The 11,281-nt window shown below is 36.9% G+C and overlaps 1 long non-coding RNA gene across 1 annotated transcript in view; it reads right to left on the reverse strand.

Annotated features, from left to right (window-relative positions):
* Positions 1 to 11,197, reverse strand: part of LOC127059292 (uncharacterized) — a 51,914-nt gene extending 40,717 nt beyond the window's left edge. The window contains exons 1-2 of the long non-coding RNA XR_007776954.1: positions 11,058 to 11,197; positions 6,330 to 6,482 (exon numbers count right to left, since the gene is read on the reverse strand). This is a non-coding gene — a long non-coding RNA (uncharacterized LOC127059292). The remainder of the gene's footprint in view (positions 1 to 6,329; positions 6,483 to 11,057) is intronic.
* Positions 11,198 to 11,281: the final 84 nt, after the last annotated feature.

Here is an 11,281-nt window from a genome sequence, read left to right on the forward strand (position 1 = left end):
AAATAAACACATATTCCTCATATAATGTTAATCAGACTTTTGGGTGAAAGACAAAGAATTTACAGCATTTCTACTTCAGTTCTAATAAATAACCAACATACTTAATCTTCTCAGTCCTCTCTGGTATGTTCACTCTTTGTGAGCACACAGTAAATGACTTCATTTTTATTTGTCCTTGGTGCTAAATCACAGAGAGGATTGCAAAGGTGCAGTGGGGGTGGGGGGCCAGAATCATCTTGTTAATGGAAACAGCAAAGAGCTGGAGGCCAATAAAGCCTCCACTCTGTGTGACTGGGGTCAAGTCACCTGCTGCCTTTTTCATCATCCTTTGACGCAGCTCAGAAGAAGTAGACTGACAGCTGAACCTCACTGAAAATGCAAACCTATTTTTGGATAAGGCTTTAATAATAAGCCAATAAAATTAACCAATCTTTTAGGAAATTTCATTCCTGCTGTGATGCATTTACACAAAGCAGGAGAATCCCAGAGGATAAGATCTGCCAAAATTAGAAAAAAAATAAAATGTGAACTTGATGTGCTTCTTCAGTTCAGCTGGCCTTTTAAAAGAAGTCCAAATTTGGTGTACCTGAATTTCTAGTGGGCAATTTGGCTTAGTAAAAACAACAATTAAGTGTCTTTCAGCTCCTATTTAGGGTAGAGCATGTGTTGTGCTTTTCTGACATTGCCAAAGTACCATAATTAAGACTGTGAAATTATTTTGACACTTTTAAAATATGAGACATCTAGTAGGAAGTGAATGTATTAGCTGTGCTTTATGAATTGTACTAAAAGGAAAAATACAGCTGATATTATAGATTGGTCAGGGGGGAAGAGTTAGGTGACATGGAGATGATGCAGCTACTCCTGGTCAACAGAGGAGAGGGTTAAATGCCAAGCATAAGTGTTTGTTTACATATTTTTCTTTGGCTGATTTGTTGATTGATTCTCTGGATGCAGTTGGCACCCGAGGGCTGTGGGAATTGTTAGTTGTGTCAAACAGGGCTGCTGGGACTTCCAGCCTGGACAAAGCTGCCTGCCTGTGGCAGAGCCCTGCTGTGTGAGTAAGTGCAGTTCAGTTTTCCTACAGCCAGGGCATCCTGCTGTGCTGCATTGCTGAAGGGGAAGATTTCTGTGCTCAAAGTGACAGGCACTCCCACTTCTTCTACATGATGCTCCCCTGCCTCTTCCTCTCTTGTAAAATCCTTACAGATCTTGCAAGAAGTATCAAGGATTCGTTTTATGCTCTTCATTCTAATCCTGCCACTGTGTTAATCAAGCCTGTGTGTTTGATAGAATTTTTATTATTTAATTACTATTTTTTGTTCTGCTCATTGTTATTGCTATTGCTCCCCTTCTACAAATATTTTAATTGGCATCAGTTAATTTCAGGTTTGCTTTTCACACAACATAGAAGAAAAGATGTCCTAAACTACTTATGGTCTTTTTCTTTCTAGAGAAAGAAAAAATGACAAGTTGGTTGGTTGGTTGGTTGGTCCTTTGGGTTTTTTATGTGAGTGGGTAGCAGGGACCAGAAGAGAAAAGATATGCAGAGAGAACCAGTTTGTATTGAGGAACATTAAAAAGAGAGTTGAAATTTCAGGGTTGTTAAATTTGGATTAATTCTCATCTGGCATTCTGGACTGAATAATCTTCTTGTGTCTAGAGTCCATTAGGTACACACTGGAGCACAGCTCCCAGCTCCTTTCAACTTCCTGGTCATGCACTCTAAAACTCTTTCACAATGTGAATCAAAGCAGCAATGAAAAAAATGGGGGAGAGCATAGCAGGGAGGTTAAAATCAAAATTATAATGATTTGTACATTAAGAACATAGAATATACATTTAAATTCTTTGTCTCAGTTCCTCTAGAACTCTTTGGCCAGGATTAATTTTGAGTGTAAAATGATTTAATACTAGTAAAAACATTCACACAAAAAAGCATACTTATTAGCAGTGCAGCAAATACACTGAAAGATACCCCAGCATATGAATTTAAGGCAGGGAAAAAGTGTTTTGCATAATTCCCAGAGAAGAATAAATGCACAATCAATCCTGGTTTCCACTCCTGCTAAACAGGACTGTCAAATGATACCAGTTTGTAGGCTTTGTGCTTTATTAAAGGAGTTTAATTCTTATGAAAAGTCATTATTTGTTACATAATTTTGTTTTCTTCTTTGCTGATGCTCACACATATATGAATACATACAATATTTCTGTTTCACTGTTATGGTCTGAAAAGCTGGACAGCTAGACAGCTGCTTTCAACCTTTTCTTTGGCTATGTGAAGTTTTAGTATTTTGCTCTGGACCAGCACTGCCCCACAAAATTTTTGCTCAGTGTATGCCTTTAATTTTAGTGAAACTTTTCTCCCCATAATGGCTTCTAAAGCTTTAATCTGCATAAACACACTCAAAATTTCAAGCAACTAAGATTAAGGAAACTCTTGGGAATCTGGTGAAAGAGAAGAACAAGAACTGAGAAAAATGCAAATTTCCCTGACACTGTGGAGTGTCTCCTAATTCTGCCAAGCCTAGCAATAGCACATCTAAAACATTTTAAGAAACTTTTTCCAAAGCAGAAAAAAATCCCTCCTAATTCCAGTGGTCTTGAATCTTTAAGTTTTTTAAAATGTGAGGTAACAAAAGAATATCATTGTCAGGCACATAGATTTATTTCACCAATGTAATGAACTATGGGTATATTATGGCTGTACCACAGGATTTTGGTTAACTTTCAGTGAAGAAATATAGCACTGTGAATTTTTGTCATCAGGCAGAATCCACTGCTCGGCAGAGGATTGTAGGACTAAAAAGATTTAAATGAAGCAAGGACTTAAAATCAGTAGCAGGAGCATACTTTAACTGATGGGACCTGCTAGAAAACTGATTTCTCAAATAATTTGAGTTTGATGGTTCTGAAATATATGTCAATATATACATTTACATAAGTATTAATTGAAAATTAAAGGAACACTAAAATATCTGGCAGTTTAAAAAATAACCCACTGTTAAAAAAAAGAAAAGGGGAGTGGAGGTGCTGCTTCCTTTCAACTTTGAGTTATTGCAAGAGGTGGATTTAGTTTTTCTAATCTAAACTAATATTGTGATGCCTTTATTCTACTTCAATCAAACTTCTTGTAAAACCCATGACTACAGAAAGTCTGAGGTAAGTGACAAAAGCAGTACAATATGTAGTAAATCCTCTCCTTCTTAGCAATACTCTAAGCTCTGTCTATTGTAAAAATGAAAGTGTGAAAGAGAAAACACACACTATTTACAATACATCAAAAGTAAAGAAATGAACCCTTATCTACATTGCTGAGCAGGACTATCAGATAATAATCCTTGCTTCAAAAAGGAAAAGAAAACAAGAATCTGGTCCTTAAATCTTAGGCAAACTGAAGGGGATTGCAGTGTAACAAAACCTACAAAGAAAGTGTCTAGCAGCAAATCCTATAACCAGGGCCATTCCCTTCCTGAACTCTGAGGATGGCACAGTGACCTCCCACAGCAAATCTGTTTCTGAATTTAGACAGATAAAACCTGGGCCCAGCCTTTGTAAAAGATTGCAATATTTGTTCTGTGCTGTCCTCAAAAGGCTCTTGGTTACTGCAGTTGTGAACATTTATTCTATATTTAACTATATACATTATATATATATATATATATATATATATATATATAATATTTAGTACAAAATTATCTCAGATGTAGCTCCACTCAAGTTAATGAAAGGCATTTCATTAACTTGAGAGAAAGAGAAAGAGCTATCCTTAGTGAGGAATATGGAGTGAATTTTCAGGCAAAATCTATGCCAAGAAAGAGCAAGGGCTGGGAGTATGCATAAACAGTCTCCAGTAAAATGCATACTGAAAATTCAGATCCCAAGATAAACTTCAGATGAAATTCAAATACATCAGGCATGAAAATATGTAATTTGTTGCTTTTCCCTGCCTACATATCATATATTTGTAAGTTCAGAGGGGGTTCCCTTTTTAGGGTAAAAAAGAAAATCAAACATTTTAGTTAGTAGGTTAGAAATGAGTTATCAAATAAGCAAAATGAATGGAGTTTGAAAACTCTCAACTGATTTGACTCTTGGAGTGTAATTTCAGGGTTTGGTTTCCCCTCCTTCCAAAACATGTATATTCATTGTTTCCAATGGTGTTAGCCTTGATTTACAGCAGTGTAACTGGGAGGAGATCTATCTCCTGATGGAGCACTATCTCACATTTCTTCTACACACATGCATCATCAGCCTGGGACAGCTAATGACTACTGGGGATGGTGATCAGTAAATTAAAAATTCTCTAATGAGGCTTTGATATGGTGCAGTGTAATGGCTCCAAAGGAGACAATACGGTCTGCTGGGTCATTGATTTGTTAGCTACAAATTCTCTTTGTGTGCCATAACATTAATCAGCTTTAATGGCTCCAATGGAGTCATATTAATTAATTGCAGCTCCATTAATAACTCCCTGATTATGTATTTACCTGACCTAGACTGTAGTGTGAATTTTAGAAACTCTTTAATTATGCTTTACACAATAGTGGCCCCAAGGGAGACTATAAATAGTGTGTTGCAGGTACTCTTATTTCCAAATATTATTCCAAAGGCTATTTGAAAAACGTTTGGCTAATTTTAATTCGGATGCACTGTGATATTTTTAAAGTTTATTTCATTAGTATAAATCAAATCCATATGGAAAGACAAACAAGAACTAAGGGTAAAATACCTGGATTATTCAGCTCCTGGAAGTCCCATTTGTTTGCACAAATCAAGCTACATACTTGGTATATAGATGGCTCACATAAGGCACCGTGTGAGGCCTTCAGCTGATCAAAGGGAAGCATCCTCCCTCTGTCTTCATCAGCAGTGAGGGCTCTGTTAACTCTAACAACCTTCCAGAAAATACTGCACTGTGTTGCCCAGCTCCTCAGAGGGGAAGGAGGAATGGTATTGAACATTACATCAATCTATTTATTATATTTACTATCATCATTTCAGTTGCATACATTTGTGCTTGCAAAATTCCATGAAGATTCAAAATTTATTCCCTCAAGTTTAGGTCTAAGTTCTTCCATTTTGTTTTTGCAAATTTCACTTCCCATGATTTGTCATGAAATTTTTATCACTGGAAGAATTGCCTGCCTTTTTTCTTCATTTCTATCCAATTCTCACATACAAATCAATAAATAAAATAATGGTATTTGACCAGTAAAGAAAAAATGGAGATTGGATTTTTTCAATACATTTCAGTATTGATTTTAGTCTTGGAACCCCAAAAGTTTAATTTTTATTCCTGAACTCTCTCTCTTTCTCAAAGTATTTTTAGGAGACTAAGGGAGCATTCCCTTTTTTTAGTTTCTTTAACAGCCATTGTCTACTCAATGCCACAGACTATAAATTTCATCATAATGCAAGAGAATATGAATAAAACCAAACCTCTTTATCCAAGACAACCTTCAAAGACTAATGTTTTCATTCTCATCATTTAGATAACTGAGTTTATATACAAAATCATATATATAAACATTCACATTTCATCCACCTGGACTGCAATATAACATTCTGTGGGATGGCATATGGGAAATAAAACAGAGAAAGATGATGATGGTATGCATGAATATTGTGGAGTGACTGTAACTTAGGAAAGGGAACGGGCAAGACTGATGGGAAATGTACTTGAAAGATCCAATGGAGATTTCTTGTGAAATTCCAGAATATCACTCAAAACTCACCTTATTTAATATCTTCATTGGTGGGGGGGGGGGGAAGAGGAGCTGTAGGTGGCTAAGTTTAAAAAAACATAAAACTGAGACATCAATGCAGAAATAGCAGAAGAATAGTGAAAGAATAGCATTCAAAACAAAATGGATGAGCTGGCAACTGGAATGACAACAAGAGTTTAAAATATAAGGAGGAAAAAATAAAAGTACTTTGAAGCTAATAAAATGTAAGCACCATTATAAAATATAAAGTAACACATACCTGCGTAAGAAATACATAAGAGAAAAACCCCACTGTGTGAGCAAACTGACCTAAAAATATCCACAAATACATTTTAAAATTCAAAGGAGGAGTTTCTAACTTTCACTGCAACTAAATCCAAACAAAATCTTTCACTTTGAGGCATGTAAATCCCATTGGATTTATCACAACCCTTTTGAGAGGGAAGAGAAAATGCAGTGCACACATTGTGGCTTTCCTTGACAGCACAGAAGGGCCACGCTTCTGCTGTCTCTCACTTAATGATTTTTTATGTGAAACAGCTACTTGAAAGCTCAATTCCCACATCCATCAGGCTTTAGAATCACTGACTGTTTTACCTGTTCTTCAGGAGAGGGAGAAAAAGCTTGGTGTCTTCAGCATCTTGCATTCCATATGGCACTAATATCTCCCTTTGTAGCATCATAACTAATTGGACAGTTAGAGAAGAAGTAAGTCAACATCATCATCAAGTCTTCAGGATCTTGTCTTTTCTGTTAAACAAACATGAAAAATGATTGTAGATATAAGGAGATATAAACATTTGTTGGTGTACATCTTTCAGGAACTGTGGCTTTTTGTGACTCTGCAACAGAGGATTTCTGAGAAATAATAGCTGCATTTGACAAACAGTGCCATGCACTTCAGTAATCAACACAAAACATGACTCTTGGCAGGAGTGTCAAGAATTTTATTAGAAGCATTGCATTTGCCTTGTAGTTCTAGAAAAGCTTATGTTGTGTTCAGGCAACAGGTTATATCCTTTTCTTGTGGTTTTGTTCGGGTTTTTTTTTGGTTTTTTTTTTTGTTTTGGTCTTGTTTTTGTTTTCTAAGATCTCTTTTAAGGTTATTTCTTTTATTAAAAAGGGAAGGAAAAGGATGAACCAATACTGAATTAATCGGTTTACACTAGATTTTTATCAATATTATTAAGATCAGTGTATGAACCTTGTTAGAACAATCTCTTTCAGTACAGATTGCTTAAATATAAATCTAAACCAGGAATTTTACTATTCCAACCTGGTAACTGAGGATGTTCTATAGAAAAAGTCACCAAATACATCAAATTAATGAGTTGAAGGTGAAGAGCGATCTATAGATAGGAAAATATAAGCTTGTTCTTGATCTTGTAAGAATATTTATTTATGATAATTTATGTGAACAGAAGTTCTTTGCTATATTTTTAATTTCAACCAAAATGAACCATGTATTTCTCTATATATATCAGAGTGCTGCAATAACAGCCATATCTGATATTTAGTTTTCTGAAAATGGGCTTTTTGAGCAGTGCAGTGCAGTCACTCATTTTCTTTAGCCTGCATTTTATAAAAGGGCAACATATAAAGCAAGTTTAAGATAACTGTTTATCATACCAAAGATGATTACATATTACATGCTTCTGCATCTACCTCTGAACACTTAGTTACAGAAAATGAAAAGGAGGTCATAAAAATTTGTTCAAAAATTAGATCAAAAACAGCAGACTGGATTATATGAAAGCATTTAAAAAACTCAAGTTTCATTAGTGAAGTAAGACCCCAGCAAATCAGAATTATACCGTAATCCAAGAAGAAAATAAAGGTTTGAAAAAAGAGTACTTCTGATGAAATAGCTAAATCTTGGTCAATACAAGAAGTCAGGAATGAGTTAAAGTGAAGAAAATGTCATTTACAAGACAAAGGAATTAATTGTTTAGCAGTCCTTTTTATGGCTATAACCTGAAAACTGTATTTACTTGGAGTGCACTCAGTCCAGCTGGTTCTGTTTATGGAGTCCATCAGTAGCATGCCAGAGACTCAGGTAACCTGAATGATGAAGAAATGTCAATCTTCTGCTGTGGCCCAGAAGTTCAAAACACAAGGCTTGTATCAACACCAAATAATTTTCTCTGAACCTGGTTGTTTCATGTCAGTCTTTAAAGGATTATCACAGTCCCATAGCCACAAAAGACAGGATCATGGTCACTCTTAGTGATGTCAAGTGAATGAGAAACTGCAGGGTCTTTAAGTGAGTTGACTCCTTTCCTTTGGATCTTCTGATGCCAAGTCCTGTTATCTGTACACTCAGCAGCCAACATTAGGAGTAAAGCTGAGCATGTCCTGCCTCACAGAGAAGAGTCACCAGCTCCAGGACAGGAGAAGTAAAAAGTAATCAACCTTCATCTTGATAGTAATCAACAGGTTTCATTATTGCAGGAAAATCCCACTGCAATACCCTCACCTGACATGGAATTCAAGTTAAAAAGCAGGAAAAAGGTGTACAAGAGAGGCAAAGAGGAGAGGTCTGTGGAAATGCTGAATGGCCAGGATTTTGAGGCACAAAGACACTGCCTGCTAGCAAAGAGCTGGTCTGGGCCACGAAGAGTGGCAGACTGGAATCACTCCTAAAAGCTGCTCAAGGTTGGACAGTGAGTTACACAATCTCCCGTGTAACAATGACATGTCCCTCTCATGGTCTCTGCTTCACCTTTGACATCAGAAGGGATGTTACACCCTCCTTTTGGTGGGCAAGGATAAGTGAAGGGATGAGAATGAAAATAAAGTTGTTGGGGTGCAAGGGGCTGAAAGCCCAGAGATTGCACTGAGACACAAATCACCTTGGACAAGGTGCCAGTGGCTCCTGAGGAAGGGCATCAGGATTGTTCCTGATGCTCTGGGCTGCTTGTGGCTGGACTCTCAGTCCTGGTTCCTCCACACAGCTGGAAGATGTCTTTGGCCACCCTCTTTCTTCCTTTGGCTAGATGTGTATGCCTTTGCCTCAAATGTGCTCTGTTTTATTTCAGTTATGTATAGTCCTAATCTAACAAATCTTTCCTTTAGGGATCATACAGAAGACAATCCCAAATGTCTGTGAAGTTGGTTTGGGAGAAAGATGTCTGTGCTCCAGGGGCTCTTAACACAGCTGTCACCTGAAGGGTGACTTTTTCCATTGTTTTTTACCAGACACATACTGGAAGGCAGCATTGTCAACTTTTACTCTGTCATAGTTTTTTTTTTTTTTTCCCACTAGTCTCCTACACTTTCTTTATTTCTAGCTGCATAGTGACCAACACCTTAATTGAAGTGAGCAGAAGAAATGTTGCTTGTATGAAATTGTCTTGTGAAAAACTTAAAAATAGTAGCAGCAATAAAGAGTACAATGATTTTCCTCTCTGACTTGATCCTGTTTTCGGCACTTTACCAATTTTAATCTCTTTTCCTATATGCTTGTGTTGTAGCTTCATCTGGTTGTTTTTAGCCCATTTACCCTTAGGAAATATTTCCTAATTAGTGCAGTAGCGAAAAAAATGACCTAGCAAGTGCTAAAGTATACCTTAGGATGGTTTTATAATTGATACAGAACTGTCATCACATATCATGCCTATATTGTTTTCTTCTGCTGTAAGGATTTACACTTCAGATATTTTCTGTTTTCATAAAAAGCCTCATAAACCCTTCAGGAACAAATTCAGTGCTTAGCTTATGCCAATACAAATTATGATGCCTTTCACTCACTCTCAAACTTCAAAAAAAAAACACACAGACAGAAAAGCAGATAGATAATTTTACCTATGCCCCATAAAAAATGAAATAAAAGCCCCTGTTTAGAAATCCTAGAGATTACTAATATTCCTGTAAGCTCTATGTAATTTAGTGGGAGCAAAATACCAAAACACTCAATAAAGAGGTAAAACATCAAACAGTGGGATCCTATGAATTTTCTTACTACACCTACGCTGCACACAGACTAACATAGTGTGTTTATTCCTGCAGAAAAGAGACAGTCCCAGACACCCCATTTTTAATTTTCTCTCTTTTTTCCTTCAAAAACTGGAGCTGCCTGTCTCAGATGTGCTGCACCAACATCTATGTGCTTTCAGGGTAGTTTGAGTGAGTTGTCCTCTTCAGCTGTTGCAGATCCACATTTTTCAGGGATGCTAAGAAGTTTAAATACATAAGTCATAATTTCTAGATGATCTTAAGTTCCATAGCAGGAAAAAATTTAGAAACAATTCTAAACACAGTATGATAGATATATTGAGGCAACTTTGCTTAAAGAAAAAGAGGAGAAAGTTTCTAGAAATCAGAGACTCATTAAAAATAAAAATAAAAAACCACTCTTTCTTCAAACTATTTTCTCTCCAGCTCAGCTGGTGCAGTCCATTCCTTGCTGCTGCAATGATATTTTTTAATCACTCGAAGCATTTTATCCCTTTTCAGGTATGCTGTTGATATTCTTGTGAACTCATTGGTATGACAAACAAGAGAGATTTCAGGAATGTTTGCACTGCTCATTCCAGCCTTACAAGCAGATGCTATCAGAAGCAGGTGACAGGATTTGCCAAGTTATGTAAGGGGTTAGTAATCTGGAAGTGTTCACTGTGACAGAAACTCAAATTCCAAACACAGGGCTCTCAAATCAGGATCTTTCACTGTCTCCTACAGCCTGTCAGCACTGCTCTTAGTCTTAAATTCATACTGCTGATGTAACGATTATAAATTAGAAAAAAATTTAAAAATCTACAAACAAACAAACAAAAAATAAATAAATTGAGCCCTCAGCAGAGCACACAGGATGATTACAGGCAAAGCAAAGCTCTAGCTTTGACACACAAACCTATAGCTTTGATGAAGTTTTCTTTCTTTATTTCCATTGACTGTGCTGGAATATGGTTTTGCAGTTGCCCTGAATAGTTCTCTAGAAAAAAAAAATAAATATTTTTAATTGGAGCTGTTTGTCACAAGATTAGCAGGACAGCCAAAAAACAGAAGGAGAGGTCACCACAAGACTGTGGCAGTTGTTTGCTGTTGCAGAGCATCCCTAAATTTCCTCTCAGTGGCAGGGCAGAGCTGTGGTCACTCTTCCTGCTGTAGGGAGGATCTCCAGGTTGGCTTTAAACAGCCCAACTCTGGGCTGGCTCAGGGTGCCCAAAAGATGTGCAGCTGTCCACCAGGTGTCCTGTGTGGCACAAAATGTAGGGGTGGCACATAATGGGACACGACACAGGCAGATCAAAACCCAGGGTGGCTCAATAGGGTTGTCTGTCTGCTGCAAAAAGGACAAAAGAAAAAAAATAGAATTCTACTCACTGCCTGTGATGTTGCTCAGAAAACGTTTTACTCCAGGTTGGAACATGCTGCACAGAGGTTGCTGTCTTTCCCCATGGCAGAGCTGTGGTCTTCCTCCCTTTGAAAAAAGTGCTCTTTCTTCTAGAAGGCTGCATTTTTATTTTTGTAGATGTTAAAAATAGAAATAGGAAGGGCTTACACAGAGGAGAAAACAGTAGTTTCATGAGAATAATATTGGTTTCAGG

This window comes from Serinus canaria, chromosome 2 (assembly GCF_022539315.1).
Source record: "Serinus canaria isolate serCan28SL12 chromosome 2, serCan2020, whole genome shotgun sequence".
Classification (NCBI taxonomy): domain Eukaryota; kingdom Metazoa; phylum Chordata; class Aves; order Passeriformes; family Fringillidae; genus Serinus; species Serinus canaria.